This window comes from Meles meles, chromosome 4 (genome assembly GCF_922984935.1).
Source record: "Meles meles chromosome 4, mMelMel3.1 paternal haplotype, whole genome shotgun sequence".
Lineage (NCBI taxonomy): Eukaryota > Metazoa > Chordata > Mammalia > Carnivora > Mustelidae > Meles > Meles meles.
Window position 1 is genome coordinate 142,385,173 of NC_060069.1, and position 17,040 is coordinate 142,402,212.

At 36.5% G+C, this 17,040-nt stretch overlaps 1 pseudogene; it reads right to left on the reverse strand.

The window, feature by feature from the left end:
* Positions 1-4,267: 4,267 nt before the first annotated feature.
* The window catches only part of LOC123940793, a 49,853-nt pseudogene continuing 37,080 nt past the window's right edge, over positions 4,268-17,040 (reverse strand).

Consider the following 17,040-nt stretch of genomic DNA (forward strand, 5'->3'; position numbering starts at 1 on the left):
TCAATCTTTAGGATATGTATTAGTATTATTTTTTTTAAGGATTTTATTTATTTATTTGACAGAGAGAAATCACAAGAGAGGCAGGCAGAGAGAGAGGAAGGGAAGCAGGCTTTCCGCTGAGCAGAGAGCCCGATGTGGGACTCAATCCCAGGACCCTGAGATCATGACCTGAGCCGAAGGCAGCGGTTTAACCCACTGAGCCACCCAGGCGCCCCTGTATTATTTTTTTTTTTAAGATTTTATTTATTTATTTGACAGAGAAAGGTCACAAGTAGGCAGAAAGGCAGGCAGAGAGAGAGGAGAAAGCAGGCTCCTTGCTGAGCAGAGAGCCCGATGCGGGGCTTGTTCCTAGGACCCTGAGACCATGACCTGAGCTGAAGGCAGAGGCTTAACCCACTGAGCCATCCAGGCGCCCCAGGATATATATTATTTTTTTGAAATGAATTCTAATTCTAGGCTAACAAGAGGATGTTTATAAACAGATAAAATCTCATGATTAATGTAGATAGTAAGAGAAATAGTTATTCATGTATTCATAAAATTAAATTCACAAAGGATGTTATTAGGATATACAATCAAAATAATTAAGTACTGTCTGTGAATTAGGATTTGAGATACAAAATGAGTTAAGATACAAAATGAATGATGACCAGAATGGAAATGTACAAAATAAATGAAGTGATATATGAAGGAAATAATTTACATTGATAGAAATATCACACCGTGGGCTTTACTATCATTAGTCTGTCAAAATTATTTTAGTCTGTTTTTCACAAAGTTAAAGAGTTTCAATGAATAAAAAAAAAAATACATCTTAGTGCAAAAGTAAGCATCATCTTTGGTGGTGAGAATTCTTAATTTCTTTGTATAAGTTAGATAAAATAATATTTTTCACATAACTGATGATATAATTTATGATTGTGTCACCTATAATAGCATAATTCTCTTGTCATATTATTCAATATTGGCTATTTTTAAGGACTTTGTTGCTATCTTCTATTTTTTTACTATGTGATCATACAGATAATTTACATAAAGTTAAGAGTGAGAGTCAGTGTTAAAACTTACCAAATGCACAGGAAAAATGTGTGAATATAATGTGAGGCAAAATAAACTAATATGTTAAAAGCAGTATTCAGAGATTTGGAATACAGTATCCTTCATATAGTCCTCCTCCCCTTACAAAGTACAAAAAAAATTACCTCAGGGAAAAAAGAGACTTACTTTTGCTTGCTATATTAATTATACAACTATATGCATTTTAATTTCTTTATATTAGTTTTAAACTTAATAAAACATGTAAATATTCAAACTTAAATAATCAATATTTTAAATTTATGAAACAAGTAAATACTAAGAAGCCATGTTCTATATGCAGTTTCTAAAAATAACTACCTGCTTTAAAACTAACTGCATTAGAACAGACTTTTATTGCACATAGTTACAATTTGGTAAATTTTATTTACTTTACAGTATACAGAACTTTTTAATAATAGGTCATCTGTGTTGGTAAGATACTTTCACTTGCAAGGAACAAATACTGAATCAAAATGATTTTTTTTCCATTTTATTTATTTTTTCAGCGTAACAGTATTCATTGTTTTTGCACAACACCCAGTGCTCCATGCAAAATGTGCCCTCCCCATTACCCACCACCTGTTCCCCCAACCTCCCACCCCTGACCCTTCAAAACCCTCAGGTTGTTTTTCAGAGTCCATAGTCTCTTATGGTTCGCCTCCCCTTCCAAAATTTTTTTTTTTTTAATAAACATATAGTGTATTTTTATCCCCGGGGTACAGGTCTGTGAATCAAAATGATTTAAATATTCAAGAAATTTGCTATATTACATAGCAGCAATTTGGAACTAAGCAGTTCAGTACCTCGTAGCTTATTTTCATCTTTTTGTGCTGACATTCTGGGAGTATTGGTTAGTCTCTCTCATGGTCACAAGACAGTTGAAGCAGCGTCAGGCATCACATCAAACCAAGCCAAGTAAAGCACCTTGTATTTCATGTATTAGGTGCCAAAGACCTATGCCCCAAACACTTCTGACCACTGCAGACCTGCCCTATTTCTCACTGCCCGACATTCAATCACATGTCAGTCACTGGAATTCATTCACTGACCAATCATGGTGGTACCACTGTGGGATCACTGTGGAATCACCATAGAATGTCTTTCCTACAAGATTTACCAAAGTTTCATGACAGAAACCTGGACAAAATTGGGGCTGTAAGCATAAGAAGAAAAACTAGGGTTGCTTTGAAGGCTACCAGCAATGGAGCATATGGCATTCTAATAAAAAACAAAGAAAGGACAGTAGGAAAAAATTCTAACAAAAGGCAACTTTATTTGCAGTTTCTGCTTCAACCCTAAATGAAGATAGATCACAATATGCACAGAAGGTATGTAGGAGTCAGAATCATGCATCCACAAGATTAAATCCTGGATGAAAAATTTCCCTTTCCTTCCTCCACTAAATAATCTACTCACCCTGTGTCTAAACCTGTACTTTGATGTCAGCAACATAATTATTGGTCTTTGTTATGGTTCCCCAACGATTATAAATGAGCACTTACTAATGCAAATAAAATCATAATTTTGACAATTTTTCCTGGCTTTCATAAAGAGGAATTAAACTACCATTTGGAATTTTGGAGCAGGGCATGTATTCTCTATTTTTTTTGGCAAGATTACTAGATCTTCAAGTGGTCCAGCTATGAGAGCAATCTTAGCCAATTCTAATATATTAAAAAATGTATGACAGGTGTTTTCCAAGAATTCTAAGAAAGTATTTTATTAAATTAAAATTTCAGCTATGCAATTACCTTCTGGTAAGATTAAATTTACTGATTAAACTAGAGTTCTCCCACTGTGTAGACCTTCAGTCTCTCAATATTCTCCACATTGGGGAAGACAAGTGACAATCATGATTGTCAGCTGAAATTTGGAAAAATAGTTTAGGGTAAAGGGACAAATACAGACAAGCCTGCCTTCACAGACTTCTGGATCCATAATGCACAGTACTTAGGTGGTTTAAAACCCTAAGCCTAAATTTTTCATAGATGCCTTGTGGAAGGACATTCAAACTCTGTCTAGACAAGACATCTTGTCTTGTCTAGGAAGACATCCTCCATTATTTTGATGTAGGGCAGGAGGGATAAAGAATAAGAGAGCAGAGAATATTATGAGACTGACGCACTATCTACTGCACTAACAAGGCACCTGAGAGCAGAGAATATTAAATTGAAGGCTAAACACCTCAGATTTGAATCATGTTTAGAGAGAATATTTGGACATTATCATTCACAAATGGACAAGATACTACTAAAAATTTTGGTAAATTTTATTTTAACATAATTTTGGATTTATAGATAAGTTGCAAGCAGAGCAGAAAAAGTTCTGTACCCTGCATCCAGTTTTCCTTATTATCAACATCTCATATTAATGTGGTCCATTTGTTACAACTAACAAAGTCTTATTGATATATTTTTATTTACAGTAAATTATTAAGACTTTATAGCTTTTTTTAGTAGTACAGAGATTTTATTCTAGTCACTATAACTATAATGTTTGTCAAAATGAAAATTGAAAATAAGTATATAAAGAAAAGTATACAAAACTGCTTTTGTGTATTGAAAGCCCTAAGAGGTTTCAGGACATCAAATAAACCAGTTCCAAGGATTTCCCCAAGACAAAGTTGAACCACTCCTGCTTCTTCAGTGTTTCTCAAAATACAAAAAGAAAAAAAGTTGAGGTCTTCGTTTTAATGGCAAATCTGACCCTTGCAGGCAGATGGAGTGATAGCATGTAAAGATGGGCACTACGGGGTCTGAGGCTCTAGGGTGATTGTCTCTCTCACCTGGCCACACTCCACTGGTGAGACCCCAGAATGCACACAGTGATGTAAGGGAAGGCCACAGGCCCCCGAACAGGTTCACTAGCAGTGGCTGCAGTCCCCAACTTGTCTCCTGGGGGCAGGGGGGCTGTGTAATCACAAGTACAAGCATGGTCAGCGGATGCGGGATAACCCCACACAGAGGGAATTACAGGGCCCTAGTGTGACCATGAGGAATGGACCCTAGAGGAGGAGTGCCAAGGCTGTTCCCACACAGTGATTCCTGGAGGCTCTGTGTGCCTAAAATCCCTTCTCAGTACTGAACAGTAGACTGAGTCTCTCTCTCTCTTTACAGTAATAATAACTAAAAAAAAAAAAAAAAGAAGCTGAGTAATATTGCATAGGAGTATAGATACTGCCTCGTCGGCCTCATTGGGAAGAAAAACTACATTCAGTAGAAACTGGGCTGTGCACAGCATGCTGCAGCACACTGTGACTGGCCGTGGGGACACCTTCTGGCACACATACACCTGGAGAATAAAGCAGGGGTGGGAGGTAGGGGGAAGGGATTGAGAGCAGAGGGTTGGAGCGTGAGAGCAGAGGGTTGGAGCGTGGCTCACTCTGGTTCCACAGCTGATTGGACAGCCGGTTCAGTGCGTCCAGAACCTGTCTGGGCTGGTGGAACAGGTGGCCCAAACGTACCATTTCCTGTGGTGCATAGAGTGCAGATCCAGCTCTTCTGTTGTCTTGCACACATTGATGGCTTGGGGAGGTCCTGCTTGTTCCTGAACACCAGCAGGACGGCAGTGTCGATGAGCTCATCCTTCATCAGCATCATCATGAGCTCCTCATGCGTCCCGTTCACAAGCCCTCTGTCCTTGTTGTCAGCCATGAAGAAGAGACTTTGTGTGGTCTGGAAGCTGTGACAACACAGAGGGTGGGTCTTGTCCGGACCACCCACAACCCACCCGGTGAAGCTGATGTTCCTGTGCTCTGTGGTTCCCACTTTGAAGCCTTTGGTGGGAGTGGTTGTCACGATCTCAGCCAACTTCAGTTCGTACAGGATGGTGGTCTTCCTCACAGTATCCAGGCGCATCCTGAGACTGAACATTTCTTTTTATTTGCCAAAAAGATCCTTGAAGAGGTTTGCTTAGGTATTCCCTATGTTGCAGTGGGAGTGACACTGGCCAGAGAAAACCTTGGTGGCCAGTGGACTTTGGGAGGCTGTTGCTTTGAGCCAGGCACTGGTTTCACTCCTGCTAACATGTTATACCTTTCATCTCACGTTCTTCTTTCTGTTCTAAAATCCCATCCAGGGGGCGCCTGGGTGGCTCAGTGGGTTAAAGCCTCTGCCTTCGGCTCAGGTCATGATCTCAGGGTCCTGGGATGGAGCCCCGCGTCGGGCTCTCTGCTCAGCAGGGAGCCTGCATCCTCCTCTCTCTCTGCCTGCCTCTCTGCCTACTTGTGATCTCTGTCTGTCAAATAAATAAATAAAAATCTTAAAAAAAAATAAAATCCCATCCAGGATCTCCTATTATATTTACTCATAATATTTCTATATGTTCTTCTAGATGGTGAACACATTCTCAGACCTTCCTTCTTTTTGATGACCTGGACAGTTTTGAGGAGCACTGGTCAGATACTTGGTAAATTCTTCATCAATTTAATTTTGTCTGATGTGTTTCTCATGGTCAGACTGCGGTCGTGGGTTTGTGGGATAATGCTTGCAGAGATAAAGTGCTGTTTTCTTCATGTCTTATCAAGAGTAACTACTGTCAACATAACTTCTGATTGAAGGAGTGTTTGTCAGTTTTCTCCAGTGTCAAGTTATTCTGTTATTCTCAGCTTTCTATACTGTATCCTTTAGAAGTTACTATGCACATCACACACTTAAGGGGTGGGGACATTAAGTTAGCCAAGTAATTGTATCAGCAAATAAACAGAGAGCTTGATATACAGAGGCATCGTATAACTAATAAACCACCTCCAGAAGACCAAACCTGCACTAATCTCATAGGAAGACTATTCTCCAATTTCCTCTTAAATGTGACCTGGGGCGTGACTAGACACGGAAAATTCCCCAGAGGCAGAGCCAGAATGTACATTAGACACTGAACAACAGAGTTGTTTCTAAAGTGCTGTGTCCTACCCACGGACATTTGATAAATGCTTTGGATAAGGCAACTGTGTTTCTTCTTCTTCCTCTTTCCAAATGAATTTTTATTACAGTGTTCCTTTTCCTAATCCATATTTCAACATGGGGTGTATAAACATATTCCTTGTCTCTTAACTGTATAAACTAAATGTCCATACTGGAACTTGCTGAACATTAATCATTCTCCATGGATATTTATGTGTATATTAATTTAGGATTTTCATGCTGGAGAAAAAGATTTATTCCATGACTGAGAAGTTTGTGCATAGATATTTGGATAGCCACAAAAATAAATTAACAACAACAAAAAAAGGTCACCGTCCCTTTATGTTCTTTTCTGGTAACATAATCTTGATTTTTAAATTTTATCATTAGTGGGGCACCTGGGTGGCTCAGTGGTTAAGCCTCTGCCTTCAGTTCAAGTCATGGTCTCAGGGTCATGGGATCGAACCCCAAATCGGGCTCTCTGCTCGGCAGGGAGCCTGCTTCCCCGTCTCTCTCTGCCTGCCTCTCTGCCTACTTGTGATCTCTCTCTCTGTCAAATAAATAAAAATAAATTCCAAAAAAAAAATGTTAAAAAAATGTTAAATTCTATCATTAGTATATCATTATCCAGGGGGGAAAAAATATTCCTTTATCCCCTAGGTAGGTATGGTCATAAGGCTAAATTCTCTCCATAAAATAGAAGTTGAAGAAAAAATTTTTAAATGTATTCAATTTCAAGTTTTTGGCATTAAATAAATGGGATTTGCCCTTCACCTTTGACTTCTCTGACTTCTTTCTATATGGAATAAGGATGTATTGAAGAATTGTTCTGGCATATGGGGATGAGGGAAAATTTGAAAAAGGGGGAAAAAAACAAATAAAAATTTAATACAATTCATATCCCTTGAAAATGCATAGAGTAGGGCTTCCTTTGAATGGAGATTTTAAGTGAGAAAAATACAAACTAGTCTTTTATAAGGTACATATTTTTTTTGAACACAGTCTCATATAACCAAATTTTACATTAATTGAAAATTGCTTCAAAAGCATATATGGAAGTTTAAAAGGCAAAAAAGAACAAAAACTCTTTTGGAACAGGTACATGAATTTATTTAGACATTAATAACTAATATATAAATAAGTAAAGAATAGAGGAGCTTTTTTTTCAGAACTATAACTAAATTAACATTGAGCTCAGAAACAGACCCATATATATTTAAAACTACACATGATGAGATAAAGTCACATCAATGGGAAGGGGGTAATCAGTTCAGTCAATAGCAGTGGAACTAATTATAAATGTGGAAAAATTATATTGGGTTTATATTCACATCAACCTCAGATGAAACATAAAAATCAAAGACAGTACCTCAAAGACTTTAAAAAACATGTAAGGATTAATGGCACACTCCTAGTATTAAAATATCTTCTAACAAGACAAAAAATGACAAATGGAACTGAAAAGATTGATAATTTGGAACATATAATAAAATTAGTGTTTCTGTTAATTAAAATGACCCATGAAAAGATTGAAAATAAGGGCACAAATTTGTAAATTTGTTATAAACCGGAAAAAAAAAGCCCTAGAATATAATATATATAAAAGAACTCAGGCAAAGGTCATCCCCTGAAAACATTGTACATCAACAGACTTTTCAGAGAATGGAAACATACCTAACCTCATTATGAGCAGAAAAGTGCAGATAAAACCTAATGAGAACTCATTTTATAACTAAAAAAAAATTAAAAGGCCTGTAATAACAAATGTTGGCAGGGATATAGAAAAAGGAAAACCTTCATAACTATCTATGTAACTGTATAAAGTGGGGGAATAATGACAAGAGAAAGAAAATCTTTAGAAAGTAGATTGGCAACAGCCTAAAAAGGAAAATGTGCAAATTTCAAGAACCACAAATTCTGTTCTTGATAGATATACAGGTACAGATACAGATATCAGCATGTTCAGATAGATCTATGATATCTGTTATCTATCCCTATATATCATAGACTAGAAACTTTTTAAAAAAGATTTTATTAAGAGAGAGAAAGGTGGAGAGAGAGAGCATGAACAGAGGGGCTAGTGAGAAGGAGAGGAAGAAACAGACTCCCTTCTGAGCAGGGAGCCAGCCTAAGGTGAGGTTCGATCTCGGGACTCCAACCAAGATCATGACCTGAGCTGAGAACATTTAAACTCCTGCGTAAGAAGGCTATCTTCCTCTATGTCTTTCCTCTTTTTGCTGTCTCCTCCCTCCTCCGTCCTCCCTCCTCTTTCTCTCCTTTCCTCGTTTCCTTCTATCTCTCCTTTTCTTCCTAAGCCCCTCTTTCCCTCTCTTCCTTTCTTCTATCTACTGACCCATCCATCATTTTTATTCCCTTAGATACGCTTGCAGAATACTCTTGGGCAAGCACTACCTTAAGTACAGTACAAACCCTTCATTCAATCATCACAACTTAATGAGTTAGGTAGAGTTACCGTCCCCATTTTCCAGATGAAGAAAATAGAGCAAATAATTGATGGCAGCTCTCAAAGGAAATGCAGTTGTTGCTTAATTTGCTCCTACTTTTCCCCCTTATTTAAAATTCTTCATTTACTATCCATAACACTCTTACCTATTTTTCCTCTGGCATATAATTCAGTTTTTATCTTAAGAATGTATTATGTAGGGGCACCTGGGTGGCTCAGTGGGTTAAAGCCTCTGCCTTCGGCTCGGGTCATGATCTCAGGGTCCTGGGATTGAGCCCCGCATCTGGATCTTTGCTCGGCGGGGAGCCTGCTTCCCTTCCTCTCTCTCTGCCTGCCTCTCTGCCTACTTGTGATCTCTGTCAAATAAATAAAAAATCTTAAAAAAAAAAAAGAACGTCTTATGTAAAAATTCTTTCTTGGAATCCCAGAGTATGACAAGTTGTTCTAGTTTTCTATCAGAACTTCTGACAGTTAGTGCTAATGTGTTGTACACACAGAGAATATAAATATAGTAATTTGTGTTTGTCATTGTTTTTGTGTTTTAAGGACAAGTATGATATAAAGTATAATATGTACATATTATAATATGTAATTGTACCTATATAAAATATGTAAATACATAGAGATAATATATAATGATATATATTATACTATATAATCATAACATGATGTAAATAAAGCATGTGTTTCATGTGGTTAATGTCGATCTGACATCAGGTTGTAAAACTCCCTAATAGCAGGTAATTTCTTGTTTTAAATGTTACTTTCTTCCTGTTGGCTAGCACATTGCCTGTATAGTATAGTCACTCAATTACAAGCTCTTTACTGCTTTTCTAGAACCACCCAATGACTTGCCAAAAGCAGGAGGTTGTACCTGCCTCAAAAAAGAGGACTATTAGACCACCGACATTGTTTGGAATTGTAGACCCATGATGCGGATAGAAGCAGAATAATTTTTGGTCCATTTTATTATTTTTTATAAATGCTCTGCAATGCAAAGCCCCACGGGTTGTACTCGGGGCAAAATGCTGCTACCCCTTTCCCATTCTTCTATACCACCCTTCCATCAGTCATGTTGGATGTTCTAGGTTGGAAAATTAATGCATGTTTATAGAATATGCTTTTTCTTGGGGTGCCTGGGGGGCTCAGTCATTAAGGGTCTGCCTTTGGCTCAGATCATGATCATAGGATCCTAGGATCAAGTCCCACATGGGGCTATCTGCTCAGTGGGAAGCCTGTTTCTCCCTCTTGCATTCCCCCTGCTTGTGTTCCCTCTCTTGCTGTGTCTCTGTCAACTAGCTAAAAAAATCTTAAAAAAAAAAGAATATCCTTTTTCTGTGGAATTTCAATATTAGAATTGATAATACCTTTTTGAGTGTCTCACACAATAATAATAAGAGCTTTGATAGGGGTGGGTTGGTGATAATGTTAGAAACTAAGTATTCAGTCATGTGACAAGCTCTACTGAGCAATGAAGCAATAGTAAGCAGAGAAGTAGAATTGTTGATAAAACTTTTTCCAACTCTTCATGTGACTAGTATGTTTTCATATAATTGAGTTCCTAAGATGTCTCCAATTATCTTCATTCAAATCCTCATTTTGATTTATATATTTTAAATTAGATTTTGTGACATTTACAACTTACCTTCTCTATCAATAAAACATGGTTTGGGCTATAATAGAATAAATTCATAATGTCTTAAAAATGACATTAAATTACACGTAATGAGAAGTCTAAACCTTGGCTCTTCCAGAATTGATTCAAAGTCTCAGTGAGTCCTAAATCACCCTGATTCTTGCTCTCCACTCTTCCATCCTGCTTGTGGTAGCAGTATCTTTCCTCCGAGGTGAAATTTAAGTGTTGGGTCTGAAAGGAGCAGATCCAAACATGGCAGCTTTCCAAGCAGGAAGAAGTTGAGGAAGAAAATACAAAAGGTTTCTTCTTTCAACACCTACATTTATTAAAGTGAAAATCTTTCTCCAAGTCCCTCTTACCCCAGAGAGTCTTCTCACACAGCTCATTGGTAAAAACTGAGTTGTCTGACCACTATTACCTGCAGAAAGTTTGGGGAGACACACTTCAATAGTCTTCAGTCTCTGTCATGGAAGGTTGTTTTATGCAAGAAGAAAGGAAGAAAAAAAATGGCTGCTAGGGAGACAAGCATCTGACATTCATGTGTTACTATATTATTATAAGAAGTCTTTATATTTAAGATGTTGAAGGAGAGAGATTTTTAACTAGGAATATGACTCTTCATCTTCTAAAATTTCCTGAAGCCTCCACCTCCCTCTAAGAAAAGGAAGAAAAGGATAAAATATTTCCATTTAGCCCATGAAGATTGTGATCATTTCAAAAAATTGTGTATTTTTTGAACAGTGTACCAGGGGATTTCTGAAGGAACCAGACAGCACGGTCAAATACTGTTCCTGATGTGGATGGAGAATAAGTCAGTATACCGTGACCTGGGCTTGGTAGCAATAGAACAGTTACCAAGCCCTGAAACTGGTGGAAAGAAAGAGAGAGAACAGTAACAATAACTTGACAGAAGAGAATTGTAAGAAATAGGATCCCCTGAGAGAAGCAGTGACATTCAATTAAGATACACAGTCAGTTCAAGGCAACCTCAGAGGGAGGGAACCAGGGGCATGAGTACCCTGACCTCTCTCTACTTCCTGTCAGAGCACCTCACTGACTGAGCCCAAATAGAACACCAGAGTTCAAGAATGCTCACTTTTGTAAGAAACAGGGGTCAGCCTCACATGGCAAGTGAGAAGGTAGAGAAGACTGGAGAGTGAATTGAAGGTAGCAAAGGGAAGATATATTGCACAGCAAGAGAAACACCTGCATGGTGAGAAATTCAAAGAAAGAAATGTCTATATTCTGTCCCCATGACCGCTATTCAGTTCACTCCTCTAGAAGGAGCCACTATCAACAGTGTTTTATATTTCTGACATATGAATACTAAGACAATAAACTAGCTACCAATTTTTGTATTTAAATCGCAAAAGTTGGAGCACCTGGGTGGATCAGTCCTTAAGCATCTGCCTTTGGCTCAGGTCATGATCCTAGGGTTCTGGTATCCAGCTCCACATCAGGCTCCCTGCTCAGCAGGAAGCCGGCTTCTCCCTGCCCCACTGCCCCTGCTTGTGTTCCCCTCTCTCGCTGTGTCTCTCTCTAGATTAAGAGCACAGAATTTCAGATATATTATAAGAATATTTATGTATATATAGTTATCTGTGCTAAGTATTTGAATCAATAAATTCAACTATGAACCAGTTGAACAGTGAGGCTTGATTCAAGCCCGTATCCTTTGGCCAGTGACCTTCATTTCTCCAAATCCTAGTGTAATTTTGGTTGGCTTAATCTTGCTGACTTCTAATTCTTCATTACCTTCTTTTTACTCAGTTATACATTTTCTCTCTTTCTATCACCACACTGTATTATGTCTAACTATTTCCTTTTGATGGTTTAGAATTTTAAGACTGCATTTGTGCTCTATCAGTAATTACTTTTAGTGTACATATTTAAGTAAATATTTTTATATTCAGTGTTTCTGGCCTTTGGCTACAGAAGGGAAAAGTCTTAGCGAATATTAAAGACCTAAGAAATACATTTTTTCATATTATCCTTAATATATCTATCTAGAAATTAATTTCTGTTTTTTATAAATTAATTTCTAATGCTTTAATAATGGACATTAGTCACAATTACTGTTCTTGCATATAATAGTTAAATTACTACTATATTTTTGTCTTTTTCATATTGGTATTTTTAACTTCTCTCTTTATTTTAAGTAATCTCTACACTGAGCATGGGGCTCAAACTCAAGACCCTGACTGAAATCAAGTCGGATGCTGTACCCACTGAGCCTGCTAGGTGCCCTGTGTATTGATCCTTCCTGTCACTTCATTCCTTCCACACAGTTCACACCTGAGAATCTTTATCAGATTTTTTTTTAAGATTTTTACTTATTTATTTGACAGACAGAGAACACAAGTAGGCAGAGAAGCAGGCAGAGAGAGAGAGGAGGAAGCAGGCTCCCTGCTGAGCAGAGAGCCCCATGCTGGGCTCTATCCCAGGACTCTGGGATCATGACCTGAGCCGAAGGCAGAGGCTTTAACCTACTGAGCCACCCAGGCACCCTCTTTATCAGATTTTTAAAGTGAAGGTATGGTGGGGCACCTGGGTGGCTCAGTGGGTTAAGCCTCTGCCTTTGGCTCAGGTCATGATCTTGGGGTCCTGGGACTGAGCCCCACATCGGGCTGTCTGCTCAGTGGGGATCCTGCTTCCCCCTCTCTCTCTGCCTGCCTCTCTGCCTGCTTGTGATTTCTCTTCCTATCAAATAAATAAGCAAAATCTTAAAGAAAAAAAAAGTGACAATATGTTGTATGTGAGCATTCCTCATAGTCATCTATTTTAAAAATGCCTTTTTTTTGCCCTTAGTTATGACTAATAAAGCACTCGGATAGGGAACATTTTGTTGACAGTTTTTTTTCTTAAGATTTAGATTTTACTCTACTGATTTCTGGTGTATATTGATGATTAAAAAAAAACTTGCTGTCAGTTTAACTATCACTTTTTTATGAGATTTTCTTTCTTTCTCTCTTTCTTCCCCTTCCTTCCTTCCTTTCTTTTGTTCTCTCTCTCTCTCTTTTCTTTGTATTCCTCCCTTCCTCTCTTTCCTCCCTCCCTCCCTCTCTCTCTCCCCCCTCTTTCTCTCTCTCTCTCTCTCTGCCCCTCCCTCCTTTCCTTCCTTCCTTCCTTCCTTTCTTATACCCTGTCAGGTCTCATGACTTTACTCTTCATTGTTAATTGTCTTTAATTTTACTGCAAAGGGTTTAATATGTTTTTATTCGTGCTTATCATTCCCAGCACTCATATTCTCAAACTGAGGTTTCATAGTATTTAAAATCAGGAAATTCTAGGTTATTTTTAACTTCATGTACTGTTTCTTTGACATTTCCTCTATAATTAGTCTCTAGATATTCTATTAGATATGAGTTGTTGTTTCAAAATCTTGCTTATTTTTATTTTTTTAAGATTTTATTGCTCTCTAGACAAATTCCTCAGAACTGTCTTTTGATATACTAATTCTTTCTTTACTTGTATATGGTCTATAGTTTTATGTACTCATTCCATTTTTTTAACCAATGATCATATTTTCTCATTTTCAAGATTTCTGAGTACACTTGATACTACATATATTTTTGTAATTTCTACCCCACAATTTTTCTTTTTATTAATGTTCTTCCATTTTTCTTCAAAACATTTATATTAAAGTCATTTTCAGTTTCCTCTATTATTTTCATTTTATCTAGTGTAAATTCATCTTCAATTGATTTGGTTTGTTATATTTCTTAATATCAGTTTGAATTTCAAAACTTTGGATTGGAAGTTCATACTGAGCAAGGGTTCTTTCTGTTTGTTTATTTATAGTTTTCTCTTTTAATTCTCTCTGTGTGTGTGTGTGTGTTCTCATTCTTCCTTATAATCTGAATTTATATATCATACTAATATTTCCCCCAACCAGAACCAGAGCAATCTTATATAGTTTTTTCAGAGTTCTGCCCCCCTGGTGATATACATGCATAAATTACACAACATGGTTGGCTGCATGGTTGTATCTGCTTCATTCATTGCACCTCATTAAGTACCCACTTTATATAAGTCATAACTCCAAGTAGAATTCCATCACAACTTTTTTGCATCCCTTTTCAGAGTAGGGAAACAATCCAATGTCTTTATTTTATAGTATATCCAGGTCTTGCATTTCAGGGAACTCTTAAATCTTGTTATCCAAAAAGAGTCCTCATTTCCTTCTTCCTCTGTTTGTTTTCTGGTTCCCAAACTAGCAGACTTGCATATTTAAACCTAACTGTTGCTGTATGTTTATAATTTGTTTGGTTCTGGAAGATGTGTGTTCTGCACTTATTTTTTTAAATAGTCTCTTTTATAGTTTTTCTAATATCATTAAGTGCATAGACTGGAGCAGAGAAGTCATATTATAACTCTTGATTCATTGTTTATTGGCTCATATTTTCTTTCTAAGTGAAATACATCTGTAATGAAATTAAATATGTTAGTCCACTTATTGAGAGAAAATGTTTTATAAGTCAAAATGTGTAATGCTCTGTTTTCTTTTATAGATAGATAAACCAATTGCCCTTGGGAACTCTGCTACTTAATCCTGTGAATGGATGATATATGAAATATAGCTTCTGTAATGAATAAGATGTTAATTATGGAGATTTACAGATTAAATGGAATAGAATGTGTTACATTTGGCAACGTAATGACTATAATAGATGTTTAGGGTGATGTACTACATATTTTATTTCTGCCAGGTATTTTTCTACAGGGCTAAAGAAATCATAAGTAGGTAAAAACTGTTGGGTCATCTGGATCATCATCTTGATATGCAGGGTATTCTCTATAGTATATTTTTAAGGAATTTTTCAAGTTTTGAATAATATAAGCTATAGGTCTTCATAAATGGCTCCATAGCCTGAGCAATTTTTTTACAATTGATAATAATCAAGTAACAGTATAGAAATATGCAGACTGGACTTTCTTCTCTCCAAGTTGCACAGGTGAGCACAATAGTTGTGTCTATTAGAACACAATCACTCATTCATAACTTCAGATTTGGAAGAAAGTCTTAAGGTCAGCAGTTCCATGTCTCCCATATTTCTAGCATCCATCATAAAACATCTCCAGTAAATGATAATACAACTTTAGTATCCACATTTTCAAATCAAATTATACTCCATGAAATATGAGGGGAGGGAGAAATTATTAGAAAACATTTTCTTGCTAGGACATCTGTTTGGTTTTTTTTTTTCATGACACTAAATAAAACGCATTCAAGTCCCTGTTCAAATGTCCTCCCTTCAAATATGTGTTTGCAATTGTCACTCTTAAGTGTCTCTTATTATCAAACACCTTCAGAGTCCTCCAAACTGTATAAATTTTTTGGATTTAATTGTCACATCATTCTTTTACTTCTAGAGTTAAAATCCTCTAGCGTGTCAACGTTCTTCCTGAGTGTATTTCATGAACAACTTATTACAATATTCCAAATGAGTATAACCAGCACAGAAAATAGTACACCTGTTCTCTCTTGCTCTGTGCACTGTGATTTATTAAATTTAATATACAATCTTTCTAAATAATCCCTATTTTATAGTATTTCAGATTTTCATCATTTCTTTTTCTATGTGCATCCAAATTAACCAGGTAATGTTGAGCTCTACCTAGTCTAGAATCTGGGCTTAATCTTCTTCCTCTCTGAAACTCAGCCTACATTTTGCCTCTTCATCACCTGCTAGTCTTCCTATAATTTTCAGACATATTTGGCATCAGTTTAATGAACTTATCGAAAATTCATTCAGTCCTGGATATGTAATTTGTCTGAGCTAGGAATCTTAAACTCATCTAATTAGCTAGAGGAGTTCTTACATTTTATTCCTTAATGTTTTTTAATTTATTTTGTTAATATTTTCTCACAAATATAGTTCTCATCTCATTCCCAAATTAGAGAGAAAATGAACTCAAAGTAACATTGGAGGACTTTATCTTATTTTTCAGTTTGTCTTCTGTCTCTTCTAAACATTAGACCTATGGCTTCTCTGTTCATTTTTTCCTTCTAGATACAAGCCAAGAATTTCTGTTTCTGTTTTCTGCTTCTTCTAAGTCATCATTATATTCTAAAGTTTAGGTCTCCTAATACTATATTTATGGGCTTCTGGTATTTGTATTTTTTCTTGGGTATGAACTGTCCATTTTTTTAAACTTTAAACATGCTAATTTTGAAATTTCATCATTTCCATTTTCATTCTTATTTGGCCCATTTAAAGGTATGTTTTCAGAGTATAATTTTTAAAATATTTAAAATATCTTTATGATTTCAAATATTGATTTAAAATATTTTCTCTGTGTTAAGTCTAGGATACATGTCCAAATAATTCACTCAGAATCACTAATTTCAAGTTATAGTGCTTTCATTTTACATTTTTTTTACCACCCAATTCATTTTTCTTATTTAAAATTAGTGTAGTACAATAAAAACCCTTATTTCTTTTACAGTATTCTGGGAAATAAAATATTACACAAGATAAGTCAGGAGTGGACTAAAAAGTCATTCTTTAAACACTGAGAACATTCTATCAGTTTGACGTTTTACAACTGTATGTCTTATTCCTATCCTAATCTAATGATCTTCATCGAGGGCATATTCCTTGTATTATTTTATTTTACCAGTTTGTGGTGTTTGTCCATTATGTTATGCTATTGCTGCTGATTCTTTCCATTCTGGGTGGAGGGGATAGTGGGGAGGTTAATTAGCATCCTTTTCCCTGAATCATGATTTGCTATGAGCACATAACTGTTTCCTCTTATGGGATGGGGGGAGGGATATGGGGATGGATGAGCTAAATTTACATCTAACAGATAAAATAACTTTGTATTTCTGTTTCTAGCAATTTTATTCTGCTGCTCATATATCATCTGTGAATCTCCAGTATTGCATCCACCCCAGTTTTAATGGCCTTTTAGGTTTTGTTTTGTTTGTGTTGGCCTATGTTCACCATTTTAATCCA